This window comes from Idiotropiscis lumnitzeri, chromosome 15, assembly GCF_059441095.1.
Source record: "Idiotropiscis lumnitzeri isolate Australia: NSW breed Sydney's pygmy pipehorse chromosome 15, RoL_Ilum_1.0, whole genome shotgun sequence".
NCBI lineage: Eukaryota > Metazoa > Chordata > Actinopteri > Syngnathiformes > Syngnathidae > Idiotropiscis > Idiotropiscis lumnitzeri.
The window spans coordinates 5,206,680-5,222,500 of NC_142405.1; the positions used below are offsets into that span (position 1 = coordinate 5,206,680).

A 15,821-nucleotide genomic window follows, 5' to 3' on the forward strand; every position below is an offset into this window, starting at 1 on the left:
CTTCGTTTTGTTTGTTGTTGTTGTGTTTAAGTACGTTGTGCAGATTCCTTCAAGTTTCTCAGCTTGACGTGCTTCCGTTTCCAGTGACGTCATACACACACGCTTTTAGTAATGGTTATCTCGGGCTAATAATATTTATATTTCTCCGATGCTAATGAGAAAGACGTTACTGCGCTTCGAATGGGAAAATCTCTCGTCCACGTCACTCAGAGAGCCTTTCCTGCCTGGTAACATCACTGTCCCCCCTCGTCGCTATGGCAACAGAGGGCCCCATCACACACGCTCCTTCCTTGCCTCCCATTGATCCGAGGTGCGTGCGTGCGTGCGCGCGCGTGTTTCTCCTCGACCCCGACCCACGCATGCACGTCCCCGGCCACCCCCCCCCCCCAGGCTTCGTAGCCCTTCGGTGAACTTGAAGGGCGCCAACGCATATCAGTCACCTGCACTGAATACAAAACACGCCAATTAGCAGCCGCACGCAAGCGGGAGGAAAAAGTAGCACAGGATGATGTCATGGGGCTGAAAGGCGACTTCAAAAGTATGCAGTCGCAGCAAGCGCATTCTATGTTCATTTAAAAAGCTTTTTTTTTTCCAATTTATTCTCACAGATGTGTTGGTCATTAAATTGAATTCCCCCCTGAACTTCTCCTATACGAAGAATTGTTTTACAGATACTGTTAAGTGCCTACGTAAGATGCAGTAATAAAATTTGCTCTTTGCAGAGGATAAAGAATACATGCTTGTGAATATGTTTATAGCTGGGTTGCGCCACCATTTGTTTAATTATCTTATTTTATAGACTATCAATGCAACATTGTTTTAGATGCATAACCTGACTGTCTTTGTTTTACGTTTAATTAGGGAATGAACATTTTTTAAGAACTTATTGCTTTGTGCAAACCGAATTGAGCTGAGCTTACTGCCACCTGCAGTACTTGTATCTCAAGCAAAAAAAAAACCAAAAACAATAACCGACCACTGCTCGGATAAAAAGTCCATTCCAAACTCAAAATGTCTTGGGGGAAAAACATGACCCGCGCCGTTAAAAGCGTTTCATGACACGGTGTCCTCAGGAGCAAGCAAACGTTTTGAACTTAGACCAAACTTGAAAGTCAACCTCCAGCGTGACCTGATGGGGACGTCGGCTTACGTCGCGTGCCCGCTGGCGCGCTCCAGAAGCGCGTCGAGATGAAGGCAACGCGCGTTCAAAGGCTTGTTGGCCGCTCGAACCTCATGTCGGTCTCGGTTGGCGTCACAGCTGCCGGCGCGTTCACATCCGCGCTGATCAAAACAAACGCGCCCGTCCCGATGAGGATTTTTTTTTTTTTTGATCCAGCAAATCATTCATGCGCCGCGCGTTCACGTCACGCGTCGCATCTCTGAGTTATCCAATATCTGGCCGTCTCATCTCCATTTTGGTCATTATTATTTCAACTTGGGCTCATTTCTTATAAACTCCCAATTTATTGCTTGCTTTTTCTTTTCTTTTGATAGTGTTTTTTTTTTTTGTTTTTTTTTTTGTAGGCCTGACGTGAGCGCGCCGCCGTGCAACACGGTGGCAATAAGCGTGCCGGCAGGAGCAGGCGGGCTCCGTCTCTCAGCTCATGAATTATTCACGGCGCACTATTTCGCAGCCGCAGCTAAAATTAGGAAGCGCCGCATTTTGTCTATAATTAGAATGCAGATGGAAAGCGCTCGTTTATTATTATGAAGGGGGAAGGGTGGTTGGGCGGGGGGGTGGGGGTGGGGGTGGGGGGTCTGCAGGTAAAGCGCTTGCGTGAGACGTGACCTCTGGCGCTTGTCTTCAAGGTCAGGCGAGAGCGACTCCGTCAAAAGCGCCTGGGAGGGAAATTAAACGCCAAATCAATCGGCCGACGGTGCGCATGCGCGTCGGCATTTGCGTGCGTGTGCATGTGTGTGTGACAAGATAATGGAAGCAGGTGTGCGTATGACCATCAGTGCGCATGCGTCACCATGATTTGAAAAGCCCGGCTGTTCATCTGTCAGTCAACCACGAGCAGGTTGAATGGAAGGAGAAGAAGGACTCCTCCTACTCCTCTTCTTCTTCTTCCTCACCTCCTCTTCCTCTTCTTCCTCGCTTCCTCCTCCTTTATTTTCCATTCACAGCACAATCAGTGACGTGAATGTGTCGCCTTCATGCAGGAGCTGCCTCAGTCGCTTGCCATCAAAACATCCCTCCATCATATCGAACGGCGTCACACAAACTGCAGCCCGGAATCTAAATGCCAATGCCTTTAACTTTTTTTTTTTTTTAATCAAAATCATCTTTATATCTGAAACAAAAATGTCTTGATAACAAAATAACAAAAACAAAAAGTGACCATGCCGTTTCCAATCCTTTTGGAGGGTAGTGTACGCATGTGTAATGCTGCCCCCTGGTGGCCAAAACGTGCACACCAGAGGGAGCAGGACAATTTACAAAATTTTTGTAAATCATTAAAAATAGCATTAGTTTGTTTTAGCCCGCTGAATAAATTTAAGGTGAAGAATGTCATCCTTTGGTTTTCTTTTTGGGACGCTCATGAACAGCCCTGAAATAGTCACACGCCAAGTACAGTCTTACACTTGTGCCAAAAATACGCACAAACCGGCCCAACTCGTCCTTCCTTATTTATTTATTTATTTATTTATTTAGTCAACATAAATGAGTAAACGTATCTCAAAACGCGTGCACATTCGCGATGTGAGGCACGCAATGGCGGCCAAGCCGCAAGTAAACAAGGAGACGCACAATTCCCGAGCCTTTGAAGGGCTTGCGTGCGTCCTCCACCTTGACGACCTTTTTCTTTCTTTTTTTTTGCAGGGACTCTTTCGCTTTCTCCCACATCACTAATGTATCCTTCTTATGTTAATTGTATGTATACAAAGTGGATAGGAAAAGTCTGCACACCCAAAGGCCAGATGAAAAATAATTTCAAAATGTTCTCCTTGCCATTAATGTGACAAAAAATAACTTAGATCATGTGGTTGCACAAGTGTGCACACCCTCTTGTAACCAGCTCATGGCTGTGTTCACAATGCAAAGCACATTCAAACTTGTGTTAACTGCAAATAAACTTCAGCTGTTCCAGTAGTCTGCAGCACACATTTTTTAAAATATCTTTTACGACTAATGCTGCCATTATCTTCTTTTGCACACTTGCCATGTCCCCGAAACATTTTGTGCCTGGGGTGATCAGCCGCACCACATTCGCCCCTCGGCCCCCCCACCCCCACAATACGCCCCTGGAAGGATGCAGAGGTATCCGATCCAAAAGGTGAACAATAAAAATAGCAGGCTGAACTTTTCCACTTACACACACACACACACACACACCAGGCATGTGATGCTATATCTGACTTGCAAGTTGAACTTGTAGTTTCCCGCTGGAATTCCGGCACATGCATAGCCTTCGAAAACACACACATGCGATGCTATACGTTAATTGCACAGCCGTATTTAAATGTTCACGCAGACTTTAATCAACCAAGACACAACCTTTGTGGACTACAGTCGCTAATGTGGCATTAACACCCATTGGTGAGAGTGAGGAAGAAGGGTGCGATGGGGGGGGGCGGGGGGTTAGGGGATCGGTGATCTTGCTCTTTCTCATGCTTTAGAAATCAAATCAAATCCAGATCAATATTTTGTTATTATAAAGCGGCAGGTGACGTGGGCCCTCCCAGTTTTTGGTGTGACCACTGGATGGTTTGATTTGCGTCACAGCAGGAGAGACGATGATGACTGACGTCCGTGACGACGCAACAGATTTGTTTACATTTTGGAAGGTCATTTACGAGGCAATCCACTGAGAAATTGCAAAGGTTGAGAAAACAGGCTGATAAAGCTGATTTCAAAATTAAAATGACTGGTCAGCTCTCTCTTTCTTTCTCTCTCTCTCTCTCTCTCTCTCTGTATTTGAGTGTGGCGACTGTCCGAAAGGCTCCCCGCTGACATGCCCCCCCCCTGCCCCCTCTTCTTCCCTGAACACCTACACTGCCCCCCCTTCCCCAGCCTCAACCTCCCTCCACGCTCACCCCCCCATACCTCCTCTGAGCTAATTCCATTATACATTCCCAACTGGAAGGAAGAAGAGCTGTCTTCTAATTGCTTTCTTATCCCCCTGAGTCCCCGTCACTCTCTCTTGCCGCCGTGCTTTACCCCCCACCTAACCCCCCCATATTCGGCCCGCCCCCTCGCCCTGCATGCAATTCAGAGCGAGGGGGAGAGAGGGACAGGTGAGTTCAGAGAGGGGGGTGAGAGAGAGGGGTCGGTAGAGAGGGCATTGAGAGAGGGGGCGGGAGGGGAATGAGAGAGGGGGAGGGAGGGAAGGAGTAAGGGGTGAAGAGAGAGAGAGAGAGAGAGAGAGACTGAGAGAGAGAGACTGAGAGAGAGGGAGAGAGAGAGAGAGAGAGACTGAGAGTGAGAGAGACTGAGAGAGCGACTGAGGAGAGAGAGACGGAGAGAGAGGGAGAGAGAGAGAGACTGAGAGTGAGAGAGACTGAGGAGAGAGAGACGGAGAGAGAGAGAGAAAGAGAGAGAGAGAGAGAGAGAGAGAGAGAGAGAGAGAGCTGGCAGCGAGCGAGGCTGCCTCGGCGAGTGAGCGCCGCCGTTGCCATTTGCAGCCTCGGCAGTGGAAGGCGAAGGGAGCCTCCGCCTCCGCCCTCCTCCCGCCTCCTCTAGACGCTCGGCTCAGCTCATCGCAGTCTCGCCAGAGGACGAGCGGACACGGACGCAAGCAGCAGAGAGAACGGCTCACCGCTAACAGGTACCACACACTCCTCCTTCTTCCTTCTCTTCAGTTTCCATCCTCTGTGGACCACACAGGTGGACGGAATCTCGTGCGTGCGCGCGTATCGGAGGACAACCGTGCTCCAACGCGTCACATCACGTGCACGCCAGCCTTGACTCCTTCCTTCAACTTTTGCCATTGAGCTGCATGCTGACCCCTCCGTGCCAAAATAGAACCTTATCTGGGCGCGCGCGCTGTTTACTCTGCCGATTGCATAAGGGCACACGCACGCGCCCGTGCACATACAGGCAAACACGCTCATTTGAAGATGAATCAATTCTAGTGAATGGCTTGGATTTTTGTTTTTAGTAGTTATATGCCGCATGTCATGGATGTGTTTTGGTCCTCGAATGCGCGTGTGTGCGTGCGCGTGTGTGTACGCCTTCAGTCGTGCCATTAAAGGGAAGACTGCAGTGTCACCGCTGACTTGAACGGATGCTCCTGACATCCTCGCTCACCCCGAGGACAGCGAGAGAGGGAGGGGTGCGTGCGCATGTGTGTGTGCGCGTGTTGGAAATGGGCACGTCCTCAAAGTGCGTGCTTATGAAAGTGTATTGAGGTGTAAGGACAGATTGCACAGGGCGCGTGTTGACGCTTGTGTGCACGCGCGTGTGTCTCAAGATGATGACAAATGTGAGCGTTCGAGTGTGAGTGTGATGGAACACGAGAGGTTGAGGGAGAAGAGTTGAAGGGGAGAAGACTATATGAATGGCAAATGAGACTCGCGCGCGCGCGCACACTGCAATGACAAACTACGCGCGTGTGTGTGAACGAACGATTGGGCTTCTTTTGCCGCTAAATGATTGCCGCACTTGCTGCCGCTGTTTTTAAATGCTCGCTTTTAGTGCTGACTCAACTCTTCTTTTCCTGTGCGTGCGTGCGTGCGTGCGTGCGCGCGCGTGAAGGCTGTCTCGGAAGTTTTTGTCTTGTGTGTGAAAGTGGTTTCCGCGCATGATGCAACACAATGAAAATCATCATGGAAGCGCTTGGACGAGGGCAGCAGCTTTAAGAAGCGCGCGCTGCGCTTTTCACCACTTGATGATTTCGCTCACATCTTTCACAACTTCTTACCCAGGCGCGTTTGGGGGCGGGGCTATGAAGTTTTCGGCGCAGGTCTTGTAGATGCGTTTCTCCATGGCTGGTGTGTGTTTGTGAAAAGTAAAGGGCAAATCTACGTAAATAATAATACTTATAATAAAAATAAATTAAGATTAAATGTAAAATAAAACATTAAAAACAACACCGTCGAGTGTTGTTTTTATTGTTTGAAAACAATTTACAAAATCCTGGTGCTGGTGTTTTATTGGGGGTGAGGAGAGTTAGCAGCGGTTCAGATGGAAAAGAGGGAGGGAGGGTGAGGATGGAGGGAGGCATTGACAGAAAGTGACAAAGTAGCCAAGGAAGGAAGGAAGGAAAGAAGGAGAGAGCAGCTCATCTGTATGCGAGGCTTGTTTGATTGGTGGCGCTTCGTGCTGCTGGCTGGAGGATGCCGCAAAGTGGCCGAGGCCAAATTAATATCGCCTGCGTTATTCCAGTCGTCCTCATTTTGTGGGTCCCTGTAATCGTTTCATTTTGGCCGGGAGTCTGTTTTCAACTACGGCTTCTTTTTAAGGCCCGAACCGCTTACAATTCTTTTTCAAATATGGACGGAGGCCTCGGCAAGCAGATTGCAGTCTGTGATGTGTTTATTTATTTCAACAATGTAAGCTTTGGAGGTGAGGGCAGGACAGCGAGTGGCGGGCCTTGCTCGAATGGTGTCCTATGCCGCCGCACGTATCGCGCATGGCAAACATTTGTAGAATATTACAGTTGCTCGTTTTTGCATTAAAAGCAGAATTACAGACATTTTTTTTTTTTTTGCATTTTGGCGGCACGATGGAACGGATTGATGGCATTTGCATTCATTTGAATTGGAAAAGATGATTTGATATGCAAGACTTTATCAGATTTTAATACCAGAAGTGTTTCAGCTAATAGTTGTACTGAAATTTAGATATGGACCCATTTAAACATTTTTTTTACAAGTTCAAGTTCAAGTTCATATTTATTAAATTATTTTTTAATGATTACATTGTTTTAAAAAAAATAGAAGAAAATTCATCAAAAATTTGGTGATTAACGATTTTGGATTAAACCAATGCAAGTGGTCCAAAACACAATTGGCTTTTCATGATATTGCGTGCACGCGTATGTTGAGCATCTTCCGCTGTCTTTGAGCCAGCACACAATAGCAGCCCTTGAGAGAGAGAGAGAGAGAGAGAGAGAGAAAAAAGAAAACAGAAAAAGCAGTTTCTCGCCACCTGCGTCTTCAAACACCAGCTGAAGTTACGCAACAACGAGAGGAGATGACAAGAAGCGGCCGACAGAACGAGGGAACACAACAACACAACAACAAACAAACACACTGTGACAAGTCATGTCGCCAAAATTGCCTTCCTGTGCTCACATCCAACAAACACAAGACAAAAAAAAAACATGTCCCACCGAAATCTAAAAACGCTCCTCTTGACTCATTTGCATCCTTCAAGAGCCCAAAAATGAGTCCGCTGCGATCTTTGAACGTGAACTGACCTTGAGAGGCAGTAACAGACCGCAATTGGAGCTTTTCGCGCCACTCACAAGCCCCCCTCGCCACCCCCTCTCAAGTTGTATGATAGGACGCGCCAAACGTTGCGCTTCCTTTTCAAGCGCCTTCGCGCCATCCCATATTGAGCGCTGCTGTTGCTAGGCTGCACGCTTGCAGCACACGCGTGCAAGCGTGCGCGTCGTTTGCTTGACTGCCTGCGTGCAACGGACGCTACGCAAGCTCGCCGCCTGTGAATTCGCTGCCATGGCAACCGCGCCGCACAGCCAGCCCCGCCAAGGGAAGCGAGTGAGGGGCTGCGCGACTTGTGAGATGCGAAAGTGGGCACAGGCCAGATGCCGACTTCAAACTCCACGACAAGGGCGGCGTGCCGTGCTCGAGGACGGTTGGTCACGGTTTGTCCTTTGGGTCGTGGATGCCAGACAGCATCAAAAAGCAGAATTAAGCATGTGAGACGTTCCATACCGTACGACAAATAGCTGTACTAACGGCTAAATCAGTGTTTGCCAATTTTTTTTTAGTACCACCGAAAAATAAAAATTCAGAGCTCCGCAAGTACCAGCATCATAACCAACATTAAATTCTAGTCGTGCATGAAAGGCCTTGGCAATGATCCCGCATTCACTGAATGCACTTGTGTAGTTCTCCAACAAAGACTCCTCACACTTCGCTTTTTAGCTGCAGGTACATGTGAAGTGTCATCATTTAAGAGAGAGATGCGCAACTTAAATGCTGGACGGGGTAACCGGGGGGCCTCAGACTGGAGGACAGAATAACCACCTACTTGATACTCTATTGCATTAAAAAGTACCATTCAAGGACAGCACAAAACAGCTGAACAAGAAACCAACTTTAAGTCCAAGAATTCATTTTGTATTTTTTTCCCCCCAAAAAATCAATCAGAGGGGGTAATTAATGAAAAGTAATGATTTAATTTCAATGTATTGCTTAGAACAATAACTCATAATAACAAACAAAGCTTTCCTAAAGGTTTAAATAAAAGTTAAATATAGCTGAACTGAACTCACTCATATAATGTATTTTCATTTCTCCAAAGGCATTTAAAGCAAATTTTAAAAAAATCAAAGCAAAAAAATATATATATATATCGATAACCCTTGATTTGATTTGACGGTCCACAAAAAAAAAGTCTGGGGCCAGATATGGCCCCCAGACCTCGAGTTTCATACATGTGCTTTTCTCCCTATTGGTTTATTTTTGTTGAGTTAGGTGACCTATATTAGCATGCCTCCCCCCCCCGCGCACACATGCGATCGCACGCACGCACACAGTACAAAGCGAGGCGCATCACACGCTGAGTTGTGCTGAATGAACCAAAGCCTTCGAAGCGCAGGAGGCCAAAACACAAACAATCGGCGGCCAAGACGTTGGCGGCCGGCTCCATGTTGGCTGGCGATTTGGCGCGCCAAGGTGCGCCAGTCTCATGCAGGTTGCTGTCGCCACGCAGCTAATTGCGACTCTTCTCAGGTCTGGAAAACAAGGCGGGGGGGCTGCGGCGACACGGGTGGGACACTAATGACCTCTGTGATGTCACTCGGCCCGACCGAGCTGCGAGTGTGGCCGGGATGGGAACACACACACACACACACACACGCGCATACACACACGCATCCCCACATGAAATGCTCACCTGAGGCTCAGGGAAAGGAGAAGCTTCATTTCTTAATCTAATTCCAATTTGATATCGTCAATTACGGAGCTGCGAGGCGAGTCTGTGCTTTCATCTTTCTGGGTTGGGGAGGGGGAGCTAAAACAATTTTTATTTTTTGCATAGCGCAGTTCCGCAAACAGTAGCCGTGAGCATTAATTTTCTCATTTTGAGAGCGCCAGCTCCCGTTTTGTTTTCTGATTCAGATTCACTTAGAAAGCCGGCACAGGTCAGGCGCAATTTTTTGCTTCAATTCAATGCACAGTCGTGCTTTGTCGATACAACTTGAACTCGATTCATTTCAAAACACAAAAATGGCACAAAAATATATATTTTTAAAAAGATGCTTCAAACTGGTTATGAACACACCCATTTGAACAATAATTGCATATTTTAAACGACCACATCACTTTGCAAGCCCACTAGCTTAATGCTAACACATAATGGGAAACGTCATTAAGAGGCTAAACAAACTAGCATCAACATTGTCGTAGTGATAACTCTTCAAGCAATGATATTTAAACACAAATGGCGGCACCACATGCAAACAGACGGTGTGGAAGATGCGGATTGTGGGCGGTGATGTGCTAAAAGACACTCTCCCTACATGCATGTTTCCAGTTCACACGTCCTCCCTTGCTTGTTGCTGCATGTGCATTCCTCGTCAAATTCCACCGATTCCCCCATTAACTCACAATCTCGATTTTCCATGCATACGCACTCTTCGCCCACGTATGTTCGTTAATCCATGAGGACTAAAACGCACGCACACAACCAATTGCGGGTGACTCATGCATAATCATCAGGTCTCACCTGCAGCCACAAGCGACGTCGCAATGCATACCAAATAGATGGATCGGCCGGTTGAGAAGGGAGAGGTGGAGGACAAGATGGAGGGAGGAGGGCCGCTGACGAGGTTTTGTGAGGTTGGGCAGATCAGTAATGAGATCTCTGCGAGTCAAACGTCACGTGGTACACCTGCTTGTAAAGAAAATGCCACGCTTGGTCTTGGCTTCGCTGGAGAATGCTGCGTTCGAGAAAACTGGGAGATTTCAGTCTCTCAAGTTGCACTCTAAAATGTGCTTTTATTTTGCATTTCGGTCTCTATGATGGTAATAAGTCACGATAGCATTTGATGACACACCCGTGTCGATATGAATGATCAACAATTCACTACCTTAAGTTGTTTTTTTTGGACTCTATCCACTGAGTGGGAAAGCGCTAACATGTTGTTGACCCAGTGAGGTTGTTAGCATGTTAGCTTGTGTAAGAGCATGAGTCACCAGCTTTGCCGAGCGCACTTTTAAACATCGGAGCAGTCAACAAACCCTGGGCTATCTCCGTGGCCACGTTTATTTATGTGCGCTGACACTCGCCATCCCACGCACACACACGAGCACACACATTAAGCACGCGCTAAACATCTCTCGAAGCACACACGTCGAGCAATCAAGCAAGCGCATCAAATTACAAATTAAAATATAGTTTCTTCTGTTTGATGTTCTCGATGCCACAATATTAGGCACATCTACGGATAGTTGAACACAAATGGTGCAGCAACACATGTTGATGGACAATTTAACATGCTCACTGACATATATTCTTTATCCTCTGTGAAAAAACACCAACATGACTTCAGATTACTCAATCACTGCATAGTGAGATTCTTCTTGGTTATTATAATGCCCTCTGGTGGCCAAATTGTGCACACCTGCCTGATCTTACATGATAATGACATTGAGTCCTATACGAGCCTTTCCAGCTGTTTGGGATCTTTTGTTGTTGTTCTTCCAACCGTAAATATTCGTTCCCAAAATGGTGATTTTGGATTTTCATTCCATTTGCTAAAATATGCAAAGACGTGACAAGGCCAAATTAAGATGCGTGCACTTCATTCCCTCGTTCATTTTCTTGCTTCCCTCTTCATCTTTTTGTCACTCGCTTCCTCCGCGCTCGCCCTCTCCTCATCCATCCGTCCTCCAGCACGATGTCAGCATGCAGCCCGTACCGCCTTCTCGCCCGACCGCCTCCTCTCCTCCATTTTCCTCGTCCGCCCCCACCCCGACGCGCCCCATCTTCATTCAACATCTGTTCGTCTCCTCCTTTTCCATAGCCGACAAACACGCACCCTCCTTCTGCCCTTCTACTTTTTTTTGCACTTCATTAGCGGCCCTGTTCATTTTTTTTTTTTTTAGCGCTCTTCCCTCTCTCCGCCCCTCCGGCACGCATGGAAGATGACACACGATGGCAAATTCCTGTCTCATTCAAATGCTCACATTCTCGTGCATTGACACGCACGCGCACACGCACGTTTGCCCGCTGTTCCAATATTCAACATGCATGATGTCATCGTCAAGGTTAACAGCTGAGGCGCTAACCGTGCAGGGATGCTGAGGCTTGTGGGTAATGTAGTGAGGGTGCATATTCCTATGAATTTTTTTTGGGGGGGAAGGGGGGTGTAATCCCGTTTAAGAAATAATCTAATGTAAACAACAATGCAAAAGATATGTAAGATATACAATAAAAAAAAAAGAATATGATGCAAGAATTCATTCTTACGGTATTGTGACTCTATTGCAGTATAATGACATCATCTCTGTAAAACGTCAACTTTATTGCCTCATGTTAATGAGAAAAATGTAATAATTCAAACCACAAAAACACAAACAACCATTTATAAAAGGTTGACACAACAATTTTTCCTAGCCAATAAGCAAAATGCCATAGTCGGGCTAACGAATGACATTCAAGTGATGGTGTAATAACACTTAAAATAAAAAAGCAAAAAAAAAACTTTGAAGATATGTTGAGAAAGACGGGATGACTTCTCACGTGCATATATTCTTTATCCTCTGCAAAAAAAAGACTAATATGATAGCAGGAGAAAAAGTCACGAATGAAACTCTTCTTCGTTATGTTTCTCCGTGTCTGCATTATACCGCCCCCATGTGGCCAAGTCGCACACAGCAGGGGGATTAGCACAATGTCTCTTAAATTATGTCATGACTTAAAGCTTTTATAAAGTACAAAATGATATGGAGTTATTTTTATGATTTAAAAAAAACCCAAAAAAAACCTTGAGGAACGGATTCAATTCGCATCTCACAAAAAACAATACAACCATGGCGTTGTTGTTGCGGGAGATGATGTTGCTGTCGTTGCTGACTTGCTAGCTCAAAAACTATCGCTCCAATTTGACCTGCAGGACTTCCACCAAATTTAAGCGTCGCAATTCAAACGTACACAGCAAAAAAAAAAAAAAAAAAAAAAAAGTGAAGGCAATCAAGTGAAGAAAATGTCGTTTGCCTCCGGCTTCTCCTTTGTCCCCTCGTTTATGTTCATTAATGTGAGGAGGCGCCGTTGTCGCATGGCTAATTCATTGACATGCCAGGCAGCCGCGTCAGTGCGTGTTGGCGTTGCTCTGTGTGTCTTTGTGTATGCGCAGCCCCCCCCCCCCCAAAAAAAAAAAGTCATGACAAGAAAATAACCTTCCCACCCTCCCTCGTCAGTCGCGATGACGAGACGCCTCTCTTTCTCCCTCTATTTTTATCATCTTCACACGCACACATTCTGTCTGTCTGTCCTTGGGTGTCTGCAGCCAGCTGTGTCTTCGGGCCATTAGTGACCCCCCCCGCGACTTACCTCCCCTTCCTCCTTCCATCCATTTTCCCCATCACCGATTTCTCCGCCACTCGCTCTCTCGCCTCCTCCCTTCACGTCCTCCCTCCATCCCTTCTGTGACCACCGGGCCTTCATTGTCACAGCAAAACACTTTCGGGTCCGCCGTTCTGTCACGCCACTGCGCCAAACGCCGACAAGCCGGCGCGCACTCGCCGAGGACGCACAACACACACGCACACACACCCACGGCCAGCGTTTTGTATCGCAACATGCCGTTAATCCCAAAACAGCAGAAAGCCCAGTCAGCAACCTCTGCCTCTCCTCTGTCTTTATGCAGACATCCTCGTCCTGCACCGTAAGCCCTTTGCAGTTTCCTCTCATTATGCAAAAGCAATTTGCGCTGTGCGACGCGCACCTTCCGCATAGTCACTCATCATAATAAAAGCGGGATTGGTTCCTCTTCCTGGTGGCATGTTGATGCGAAGGAAGGAAGGCTTTTTTTTTTTCACGGGCACTGAGAAAGGAAGAGAGCATGCGTTTCAGAAAGTGGGCCTCGGCTACTTGTTGTTGTTGTTGTCAGTCAAAAAAAAAAAAAAAAAACTTGCCTCTTATTCATTGTGCTGAGAAAAAGAACGAAGAGGGGAAGCGGCATTAAAACAGGCCAAAATCAGGATGTCGGGGTGAGAGACCAAATATGAGTGAAGAAGTCAGTATTAAGTTGGGATTCAAGCATGAAATTACAAAAGCATTAAATTTCCTGCCGCAGCCCAAAAAGAAATGATTGTGGAAAAAAAATTGTGTGCGCGTAAGACTCGGATGGAACCAACGTAAAGTACCACTAAGTCCATCAGATAGCAAGGTGCTAAGCTGGGTAATATTTTCTAAGTAACAGCGCCTTAAGATCACATCTCACGTGGACCGGACGCTGTGCTGAGAAGAGAAAAAAAAAAAAAAAAAGAAGTGAAGAAGCATTAAAAGAGGCCAAAATCCAGATGTCAAGGAGTGACAGACGAAAAGTTGCGGTTGAAGGATTTTAATAGAGGTTGGCGTTCTAATTTCTGAGAGTCGGACATTTAAGCGAAGGGGAGCCCAAATGGAGATCGCTCTCGAACCTGACGCCGCAGTCACTTTGGATTTTAAACATTCTTTTGTCTTTTACGTCCACTTTTCTTCTAGCTTGTGGGAAAATGCTCACCGCAAAAAATCTGCGATATCAGATCAGATATGTTTTTTTAAAAATCCGCAAAGTGAACGAGAAACATTTTTAAACCATCAAATTGTCTAGTCGTAGTCATGCTGCAACATTTATCTGTTTCTAAATGTAGCAACCAAAAGTACAAAGCTGTCCGAAAAAAAAATACAAGGTCCTCCAAAAATCGACTGAGGCAGTAATGAAGTATTTCTACCACGATTGTTCAATGATGGAAGTGGGCGGGGCTACCGTGTGATTGACAGGTGGGAAACCGCAAAATCAAGGTGGTGGAAAAAATATGCCCCACAAAAAAAAAAATGACATCATTCTCATTACATCACCTGCATCCTTCTTTGCCACGCCCCCCTTTACAGCCCCCCATCCCGCTCCACTTTCTTACGCACCCTTAAGCCCCCCCTCCCACCCCCCCAAACCGCCACCCTCCTTTTACAAGTACTCTATTGAATTAGCTGTTCAATGTAAGCCTGCGATTCGACCCTACGCGTTTGCACTTGAATATGCAAATGAGGCGTCCACATGACGGGAGGCAGGGGGGGGATAGTTCCGGTGTCGCTGTTGCCATGGAAACCTTTCATCAAACACACGCGCCCGCGCGCACACGTAAGGAGGATGTGCTCACTCGCTCTCGCTTTCACAACACTCACGTCGGCGTCTCTTTGGTGTGTGCGTGGGCGTGCGTGCGTGGGCGTGCGTGCGTGGGCGTGCGTGTGCGCGCGCGCGTGTGTGCGTGTACAACCGAGTGGGGCGCGCAAGGACTCAAATGACCTCACAGTGCCCTTGGGTGCGCGTGTGTGAGAAAATACACTACGTGTCCACTGCCCCATCACTCACGCGCACGCACGCGCACACCGCCTGTACCTCCTCCCCCACCTCCCTGGCTTTCCTCCCCCCTCCGTCCATGTTTATGCAGCCGTCTAATCACACTGACAGGAGAACAGCACTCTGCCACCATGCGTGCACGCAAACGCACACAACAACACAAGCGCATGCAGAATTCATACGCTCCGCGTGTTTTCTTCCCTCTTCGCCGCTCGCACACACATCACGCACACACACATCCTGCCTCTTCAGTACTGTGGGTCATCAACACTAACGTCACCCCTCTCTCGCCGGATGTTACTTCGGGGACATTTTTAGGTCAGGAGGATGTCACACCGTGTGTGCTCTCGTGCGTGCGCGGGGGGTGTGCGTGTGTGTGTGTGTATGTGTGTGAGTGTTTCGTGGTTTTGCCAGTTTTTGTGTTTACAGCATTCTGACCTTCAAGAAGTTTCTAATCATTTCCGCTAATCAAGTCAGTATCGACCCTATGACGTGATTATTGTTGAAAGGACCGAAAACTTTGTAAGACTAAATTTTAGAGCCGTGTATTTTTCACACTTGTGACGCACTTGTGCCCCAGGACAATTCTCACAATTTGAACCCCCCCCCCTTGTGAGAACGTGAGCACCCTTATTTGGGTTATCCAGCACAATTGCAATGTGCGGTTTAGCTAACGATGCGTATTCTCCCAAAATATATTTTCCCTTTCGATCGTTTGCGAGTGCGGCGGCTTTAGGGCACCTCGTTGTTGGGCATGAATGTCACGGAGTGAAAGGCTGAAGTTTGATGAGGAGGACGTGGACTCGGTCTTCTTGGCTGTTTTAGAGTGCCTGGTTGTCCACCACTACTGCATGTCACGTAGAGAACAACGGAAGAGCAAGACTTCTGGATTTTGTTTTATTTTATTTTATTTTATTTTTTTGAGTTCCTAGTGACAACCAAAATGTGGACCGGTGCTTTGAGTTGGCATGGCCAGTTTTAGAGTGCCTCGTAGTTGCAGCACGGAACAACTAGGAGCAACATTCCAGCCTGTAGATGTTTAAATCCGATTTATTTTCGGACCTCGAATATGTGCTAGCGTGCCGGTTTAAGAACGTTCCTTTTGATGATAAAAGATGCAAG

At 47.0% G+C, this 15,821-nt stretch overlaps 1 protein-coding gene across 1 annotated transcript in view; it reads left to right on the forward strand.

Moving 5' to 3' along the window:
• The first annotated feature begins 4,635 nt into the window (after positions 1–4,635).
• Positions 4,636–15,821, forward strand: part of rai1 (retinoic acid induced 1) — a 49,285-nt gene continuing 38,099 nt past the window's right edge. The window contains exon 1 of the mRNA XM_088317164.1: positions 4,636–4,769. The gene's annotated coding sequence lies outside the window, so the exon portion shown is untranslated. The remainder of the gene's footprint in view (positions 4,770–15,821) is intronic.